This window comes from Coenobita brevimanus, chromosome 1 (assembly GCF_032717465.1).
Source record: "Coenobita brevimanus isolate Jiangsu-jjx chromosome 1, ASM3271746v2, whole genome shotgun sequence".
Classification (NCBI taxonomy): Eukaryota; Metazoa; Arthropoda; class Malacostraca; order Decapoda; family Coenobitidae; genus Coenobita; species Coenobita brevimanus.
This window is the reverse complement of record NC_136954.1, coordinates 64,200,546-64,209,706: the sequence shown is the minus strand read 5'-3', so window position 1 is coordinate 64,209,706 and position 9,161 is coordinate 64,200,546.

Sequence of the window (9,161 nt, the reverse complement as noted above, 5' to 3'; positions counted from 1 at the left end):
GTGCTGTAGAAAAAAAAATAAATAAAAGTATTAAAATAATATGGAGTTCATGTACTTCCCAGCAATGGGCAAAGCTAATTGTTGTACAGTATTGTATTAATCTCTTCTCACAAATGACACACAATATTTTTTTTTCCTGCTTTTACCAGACAGTTTTATTAAACTTAGGGCTACCTTCTCACAGTGAAGGGGTTAGACACAGTCACCATAAATCTTCTCCACAGTGAATGATCTAAAAACTAAGTGAAATATAGTTGTCAGGTAGTAGTAAGAATAGACTGAGAATTACATCCTCATACTGATGGAGCTAAGTCAGGAAAAATAACTTAGCAGAAAAATGAGTCAGGCTAAGTCAGGCAAATTGTATAGTACCAGCGTTATTATGTTTATAAAGATTCAGCACTAGTTTGTTGCTGTAGAAAGAACTTTTTATTTACTGAAAATATGTAAGTATGTATGTATAACTGCTAAGATACACATACATAGTATCATAAAGGAATTGTTGAACATAGAGGATGGAAGTAATGCAGGTATAAGTGGTTGGGGAATGGCTGGGAGAAGGAGGGTGGTGAGAAGAGAAGAAGAAATCAGTGGGATGGAACTTATGGAAGCAATGAAGCAAGTTAAAATGGGGAAAGCCCCAGGAATTGATGGAGTGTGTGGTGAAATACTGAAGCATGGGGGAGAGATAGTAGTAGAATGGATGTGAAAGATGTGCAGATTGACCTGGGAGCAAGGTAGAGTCCTGGAGGATTGAAAGTCAGGTATAATTATTCTCCTGTACAAAGGAAAAGGGGAAAAAGAAGTGTGTGGTAATCACAGGAGCATTTGCCTTCTTAGTGTAATAGGAAAAGTATATGGCAGGGTACTTATTGACAGAATTAGGGAAATAACAGAGGAATTAGTTGGAAAGATACAGGGAGGTTTTAGGAAGGGAAGTGGTTGTGTAGATCAGGTATTCATTCTTTGATCTTTAGTGGAAAAGTTTCTTGAGAAGGGAAAGAAGTTGTATGCAGCCTTCATGGATTTGGAGAAAGCATATGACAGGGTGGATAGACAAGGATTGTGGAAAGTATTAAGAATGTATGGGATAGATGGGAAGTTGTTGAAGACCATGAAGAATATGTATGAGGTTGCTAAGGCTGCAGTGTGTGTGGATAATGAACTGAGTGAATTTTTTTCTATTTGAAGGTTGGATTGAAACAAGGATGTGTCGTGTTTCCTTGGCTGTTCAATCTGTATATGGATGGGGTAATAAAAGAGATACAAGGTAGGGCAGTGGATGTTGGAGTGGCTCTAGTGAGAGAGGGCAGTGTTTGGAAACTCCCTGTACTGTTGTTTGCAGATGATACTGTGTTGTTAAGTGAAGATGATGGGGAACTGCAAGGCATGGTGGATGAGTTTGGGAGAGTGTGTAAGAAACAATCTAAAAGTGAATGCAGTATAGGGAAGAGTAAAGTTATGGTCTTCGAGAGATGTGATGTCAGTGAATGTACAGTGAGGTCGGATGAGGAGGAAATGGAAGCTGTGAGTGCGTAGAATGATGAGTAGGGATGGAAGTTTAAAGGGTGATGTGCTTGCAAGGGTAAAACAAGGAAGAAAAATTGCTTGTTCCTTGAAAGCAGTGATAAGAAACAGTGAAGTGAGCATGGAAGTGAAAAAGCTACTACATGACAGTATTGCGAGACAAACTTGAACATATGGAAGTGAAGCTTGGACCGTGTTGGAGGGATAGAAGGCAAGAGTGAGAGCAATGGAAATGAGTTATTTGAAAGGAGCATGTGGAGTCACATGGAGAGACAGACCAACAAATAAGGAAGTGAAGGAGCGTCGTGGTGTGGATGTGGATGTGATAGGAAGCGTTAGGAGAAACACACTGAGGTGGTTTGGCCATGTGGAGAGGATGGAGAGTGATAGACTGATGAGGAGGGTGTATGTGAGTGAGGTGGAGGGGGTAAGAGGGAGGGGGATGCCAAGGATGAGATGGAGGGATGGAGTGGAGAGGTATATGACAGAGGGGTGTGTGGACTGGAAGCAGGGCTATGAAATGGCATGGGACAGGGTGACATGAAGGCAATTTGTTTGTGGCCACCCCGTACGGGCTTAAGGCGTCTGGCAATAAATAGATAGATCATCATCATTATCATCATTCTGACCCCCTTTCCCACGTAAGGGCAGGGTGAGGTGGGGTCCTGAAAGCCAGAAAAAATTAACAGAATGAGATACCAATCAAAGTCTGCTAAATGAAATGGGCCACACCAACCATTCACTTACCATTTAAGCCACCATAATGCAGGCTCCAACTGACAGGTCAATAGAGTACTTATTCCACACATAGCTTTACATTAACCTATCCAGCAGTGTCAATTTGATGACTGTCATTTTAAAACAGGTGCCAAACCCTGGTCATAGACTCTGCACAAAATTCATCCAGTTAGCTCAATTGCTTGTCAGTTCCCTAAGCTTCAAGAGCTGCCATACCCTTCTCTCTCACACACTCATTTGCCATGTCTATCCACCTCTTTCTTGGCCTACTGTGCCTCCTTCCACCTTCTAACTTGGTCAGATATTCCCTTTTCATCACTTTATTCACTCCCATACTCTCCACATGTCCACACCATCTGTGTATTCTCTCTCCAGTTCTGGTGTCCACAAATTACCTTACTCAGTATCTTGTAGGAATCATGTTATTTATTATCCTCTTAATTCCCTGCACACTCCACACATTCTTCAAGAGTCCCATCTCCATTGCTCTTACTTCTGTATTTTCATATTCATGCCACACCATAGTCTCACATCCATACACTAGACACTAAAACCCCATGCAAGTCTTTCACATCTGCCATATTCAGACCTCTGTTTCTTATCAAGGTCTTTACAGCACCAGCCATTTTTCCCTGTTCCACGTTACCTTTCACTTCTTTTGCATATACTGGTACAGTATACTCGTCTCTTTTATAACTTCACCCAATTACTTAAACTCTCTCAAAACTCTCAACCATTAAAGTTTCTCTCTCTCTCTACATTCAGTGTAACACTAGGAGTAATCTGCTATCCCAACAACCATCGCTTACTTTCAAGGCAAACCACTCAGAGACATCTGCAAAACTGCATCAGTCTACCAAACTCACCTCCAACTTGCAACCAAAACCCCATCATCTCCTTACATCAGACCTGAGATACTCAAGCCTTCACCATTCATTACCAATACTATCCCTCCCTCCATTACTCATGTTTTGACTGCTCTCATAACACCATCAATACAAATATTGAACAGCCTTGAGGATATCACACAACCTTACCTCATACCAACAGTGATCCAGAACCAATCACTTAGTACAGGCAGTCATGATTAAGTCAACAGTTTTCATACAAATAGTGCCTGCACTGTGAATTAAGGGAATACCTGGCATATTAGTTTTATAAACAGCAATGAAACTTTAGTAGACAATTAATCTGTAAAGAAAAAAAAAAAAATGAAAAAGGTAACACAGTGAGAACTTCCTGTACAAGCAGTTCTTCATCCATCCATCAACCAATCCTATGTTGCCCCATGAGGAGTGTAAGAGCCCAAGGCTAGGCAAACTGGTCCTGATATTTAAGATGAGAGTGACCAACCTCACTCATCCCTGAATGGCATTATGTGAGCAATAAACCCCAACCATCTTTTGGATATAAACCTACACGGGCTCAATCCGATTGGAGCTCCTTAATTACCCACAAAACCACCAGGCACCATAATTTGGTTATATGGTTACCACAGAGCATAGTAAATGATTTTCTGGTGTACAGGAAACTCATTATACAATAAGTCGAATATGCATTCCAAAACTTCACAAGCTTTCCCTTTTAACTGGTAATGTATTTCTGAGAAAACTGAAGAATCTGCATTTTAGGTATCCACAGCACTTTAACTGGCAATATTCCTGTCATTTACTGCACACCTGAAGCAAAAAAAAGAACATACAAAAAGCAATGCTGATGATGACTTAATTTACTACTCTAGGACAATAGTGAACAGACAGCATTATGTCATCCTAATACTGTATTTCATTAATACAGACATTCTCCTTACTGGTCACTCTTGATCTGGAAAATTACATTTACACTTGTGTGCTAAAGTTTTTGGCCACCCTTTAACTCAAACCTTGGCTCAATAAGTCATTGCCAGGGTTTCACACTGAGTGAAGACATGTCGTACAGTAATGTATTAAGACAGCAGGTTGAAGCTTTGCTAGACTGAATGAAAAACAGTTTATAATTACACTTTCACTTATTCAGTTCAGGAAAATCCAAAAAGCAGGTCTTTATTTCAGCTAAAAATAGTGGTAGAGAGTGGGCACAAACTACGGTTCATGGGTGTGCTGTTAGGGAAAATGTTACATTGTTAAACACGACAGTTATTACAGTACAGTGTCATTTTTTATTATTACTAAATTACAACAGTATCTTTACTTATATCTAAAAATCTATTAAGCCCTTACAAAACAAGTATTCTTTCCAAGATTTCTGACATTAGTTTACAGCTGACTCTTGAGGTTTGCATAAAATCATACATTCCATGCTACAACACTACAATATTTCATTCATTCATCATCTAATCCGGTGCTGTCCCACACGAAATGTAGAAGCCAGGGTCTAGGCAAGTTGGTCCTGACATTTAAGATAAGAGTTACCAGCCTCACTCATCCCTGAGTGGCATTATGTGAGCAATAAACCGCACCCACCCCTTAGATATAAACCTGCATTGGCTCAATCCGACTGGAGCACCTTAACTGCCCACTGAACCACCAGGTGTCATAAGTAGGTTATATGGTTACCACTCAGCATAGTAAATGGTTTCATGGTGTACAGAAAACCATTTGGCCTGTCATTCAGTGCAAAGTCACCTGTAGACAGAAGGAAGAGGAAAGAATGAAGGAAAGAAAGACAGAAGAGGAAGGATGGAAAGAAAGAAGAGAGGAAAGGGCAGGCACCCAAGAGCAGCACTACATTGAGTGAGTGGATGGTGAGTGCCCCCACCAACCACATTATTATTATTATTATTGTTATAGGAAGCGTTATGAGGAACACACTGAGGTGGTTTGGCCATGTGGAGAGAATGGAGGGTGAAAGACTGACGAAGGGAGTGTATTTGAGTGAGGTGGAGGGGGGAAGAGGGAGGGGGAGGCCGAGGATGAGATGGAGGGATGGGGTGGAGAGGTATATGAGAGAAGGAGGTGTGAGTTGGGAGCAGGGCAGTGAAATGGCAGGGGACAAGGCAACTTGGAGGCGATTTGTTTGTGGCCACCCCAAACGGGATTGAGGCGTCTGGCAATCCATCATCCAATCCTACATTGCCCCACAGGGAGCGTAGGAGCCCGGGGCTAGGCAGTTGGTCCCGACATTTAAGATGAGAGTGACCAGCCTCACTCATCCCTGAGTGGCATTACATGAGCAATCAACCCCAACCACCCCTTGGATATAAACCTTCACCGGCTCAATATGACTGGAGCGCAATAATTACCCACTAAACCACCAGGTGCCAAAATTTGGTTATAAGGTTACCACCCAGCATAGTAAATGGTTTCCTGATGTACAGGAAACCATTTGGGTTGTCACTCAGTGCAGAGTCATCCACAGGCAGAAGGAAAAGGAAAGAATGAAGGAAAGAAAGACCAAAGAGGGAGTGTAAAGGCACCCGTAGGCAGAAGGACAAGGAAAGAATGAAGGAAAGAAAGACAGAAGAGGACGGAAGGAAAGAAGGATGGAAGAGAGGAAAGGGCAGACACCCTAGAGCAGCACTACATTGATTAAGTGGATGGTGAGTGCCCCCACCTACCACTAATTGTTGTTGTTATTATTGTTATTATTATTACAGACTATTATTATTATTATTTATGTGTCTGACTCTGGGCACAGGCTTCACAGCCTGTTCCCAAGGCACAGTAGTCCTCCCACATACCATACACCTTCACATGTCTGTTGCAAAATACATGTACACAACCCTTGCATTGATGTAACTCAAGTATGATCAATGGCATGTTAGGGAGCATGCACTGCAAAAAGTACAGTGGTGGCATACACAGTAATAATGGCGACCATATCTTTAAACTACCGACTGCCTGTCAAAGGAATGAAACTGTCACTTAGTAGTCCTTCAGTCACTGCTCAGCAGAGCATGCTATGAAAAGCACAAAGGTTCCCATCAATTAAAGGTGTCAAGTTGTGACTGATATATACTGTACGACAAGTCATATTATCTTAAATACTATTCACGAATGCCACAAAACTCAACACCCAAGTACACTTGAGTCCTGTAACTATGCATTCTGTATACTGTACAGTACTATTTATCATCATCATAAAACACCATTCGATTAACAAATAGTTGATGGAGGGAGCCTGAGCAACAAAAGTCAAACAATAGTGGATGCCAGCAACTTTGTGTCCACTGAAAATGACCATTCAATCTGATGTTCCTATGTACCGTAATTACAGTATCGCACAACTATAGACGCGGAGCATGACTCTGAGGTTGTCATTATCATACCATGGCAACCTGCCATTCAAAACTGCATCCGATTTTGTATCATATTATATATGAACCATATTATTATGCGCGAATATATTATACACGAATATTATTATACATGAATTACGTGTCTCATACACAAAATCAGACGCACTTTTGAATGGTAGGTTGCCAGGGCACGATAATAACAACCTCAGAGGCGCATGCCGCGACTATAATAAGGAATGAGAACAGAATGAATTATTCATTCATTCATCCATCATCCAATCCTGTGTTGCCATATGAGTAGCATAGGAGCCAGGGGCTAGGCAAGTTGGTCCTGACATTTAAGATGAGAGTGACCAGCCTCATTCATCCCTGAGTGGCATTACTCGAGCAATAAACCCCAACCATCCCTTGGATATGAACCTACCCAAGCTTAATTCAATTGGAGCACCTTAATTACCCACTAAACCACCAGGTGCCATAATTTGGTTATATGGTTACCACCCAGCATAGTAAATGGTTTCCTGGTGTACAGGAAACCATTTGTCTTGTCACTCAGTGTAGAGGCACCTGTAGACAGAAGGAAGATGAAAGAATGAAGGAAAGAAAGACAGAAGAGGAAGGAAGGAAAGAAGGAAGAAAGAGAGAAAAGGCCAATCACCTGAGAGCAGCACTATATTGAGTGAGTGGATCACTATCATTATTATCATAACTATTTCTCATTAATAAATACCCTTAAGACAATCCATAAAAAAAAGAAAACAACAAAAGCAGAAAAATCAACAGAGTACCCAGCATTGCAGGACATACCCTGTACAGTATTTATATCTATTCACTCATTGCTCTGATCTCTGACATTCTCATATACATTCATTCATTCATTCATTGCCAGACGCCATGTATCCCAAACTCATATACAACAATAATAATACTGTGCTAGGGTTGTTGTTGTTGTGGTCACAGGCTCATCTGGATGTAAACCCATAGACTGGAGCCTCAAACTGTTCTTCTTCCTGCAGTCCAATATTCCCTCAAATGGATGGAGTTGAGGGATGTTTGATAATTAGGCAGTAGAGCCATCCAATACTGGTGCCACAATGTGATGGCATCCCTCTCCCGCACCCATAATAAGGGTAAGAGATGAAAGCAGAAGAGGTAAAAATGGCAAAAGCTAAGCACAAACTGTACTACTCCCATTGATGCAAATGGGACTCAAGGCTAAGCTTCCATATTCTGGAACATGATAAACCTATGCCCGTGACAGCAATTTTTACAGGGTATGCTGCTAATTCTCTTACTTTCACTTTTTTTTTTTTTTTCTGCATCTTACCTCACTTCTCATTCATCCAGTCCCTCCATTTCATACTCAGTCTCCTCCTCACCCTCTCTCCTTTCACTTGAATCCAGGGGCGTACCTAGAGATTTGGGGGCCCGGGGGGCTAAGGTCTTTGCAGGGCCCCGCAAAGAACCTAGCCCCCCAAATTCTCAACACTTATCTAATATCTCAGCCAGGGTTGTCGGGATGATAAATATACAGTATATATTTTTAAATATTAATAAAAAAAGCTTATAAATTTTTTAATTTTTTTTTGGGCCCCCCCTCAATTGGGGGCCCGGGGGGCAGTTTCAAACAGCCCCCCCATCCCCCCCTCAGGTACGCCACTGCCTGAATCTCGTAGTCTTCTAGTCAATTGTCTCCACTAAACCACCAGACTTCCTAAATATTAACAGTAATAGCACCCTGCCCTGGGGTGGGAAGGGAGGTCTGGATGATGATGATAATAATAATAACAATAATAATAATAATAATAATAATAATATTAATTGGTGGTAGGTGTGGGTGCTCTCCATCCATTCACTTGATGTAGTGCTGCTCTCGGGTGTCTGTCATTTCCTCTCCTCCATCTATCCTCTTCCGTCTTTCTTTTCTTCATTCTTTCCTCGTCCTTCTGCCTATGAGTGACTTTACACTCCCTCTTCTGTCTTTCATTCTTTCCTCTTCCCTCCACCTATGGGTGACTCGACACTGAGTGACAAGGCAAATGGTTTCCTGTACACCAGGAAACCATTTACTATGCTGGGTAGTAACCATATAACCAAATTATGGTGCCTGGTGGTTTTGTGGGTAATTAAGGTGCTCCAATTGGACTGAGCCTGTACAGGCTTATATCCAAGGGGTGGTTGGGGTTTACTGCTCATGTAATACCACTCAGCGATGAGTGAGGCTGGTCACTCGCATCTTAAATGTCAGGACCAACCTGCCTAGCCCCGGGCCCCTACGTTTCTCTTGGGGCAACATAGGATTGGATGATAGATGGATGATAATAATAATAATAAATTCATAAATAAATAATAAATTCAATAATAAATTCATAAATAAAAGAGGTACAAGTTAGGGTAGTGGATGCTGGAGTGGCCCTGGTGAGAGAGGATATAGTGTTTGGAAACTCCCTGTACTGTTGTTTGCAGATGATACTGTGTTGTTGAGTGAAGACGAAGGGGAGCTGCAAGGCTTGGTGGATGAGTTTGAGAGAGTGTGTAAGAAACGGAACCTAAAGGTGAATTTAGGGAAGAGTAAAGTGATGGTCTTTGAGAGAGGTGAAGTTAGTGAATGTACAGCGAGGTTAGATGGTGAGGAATTGGAAAATGTGAGTACGTTTAA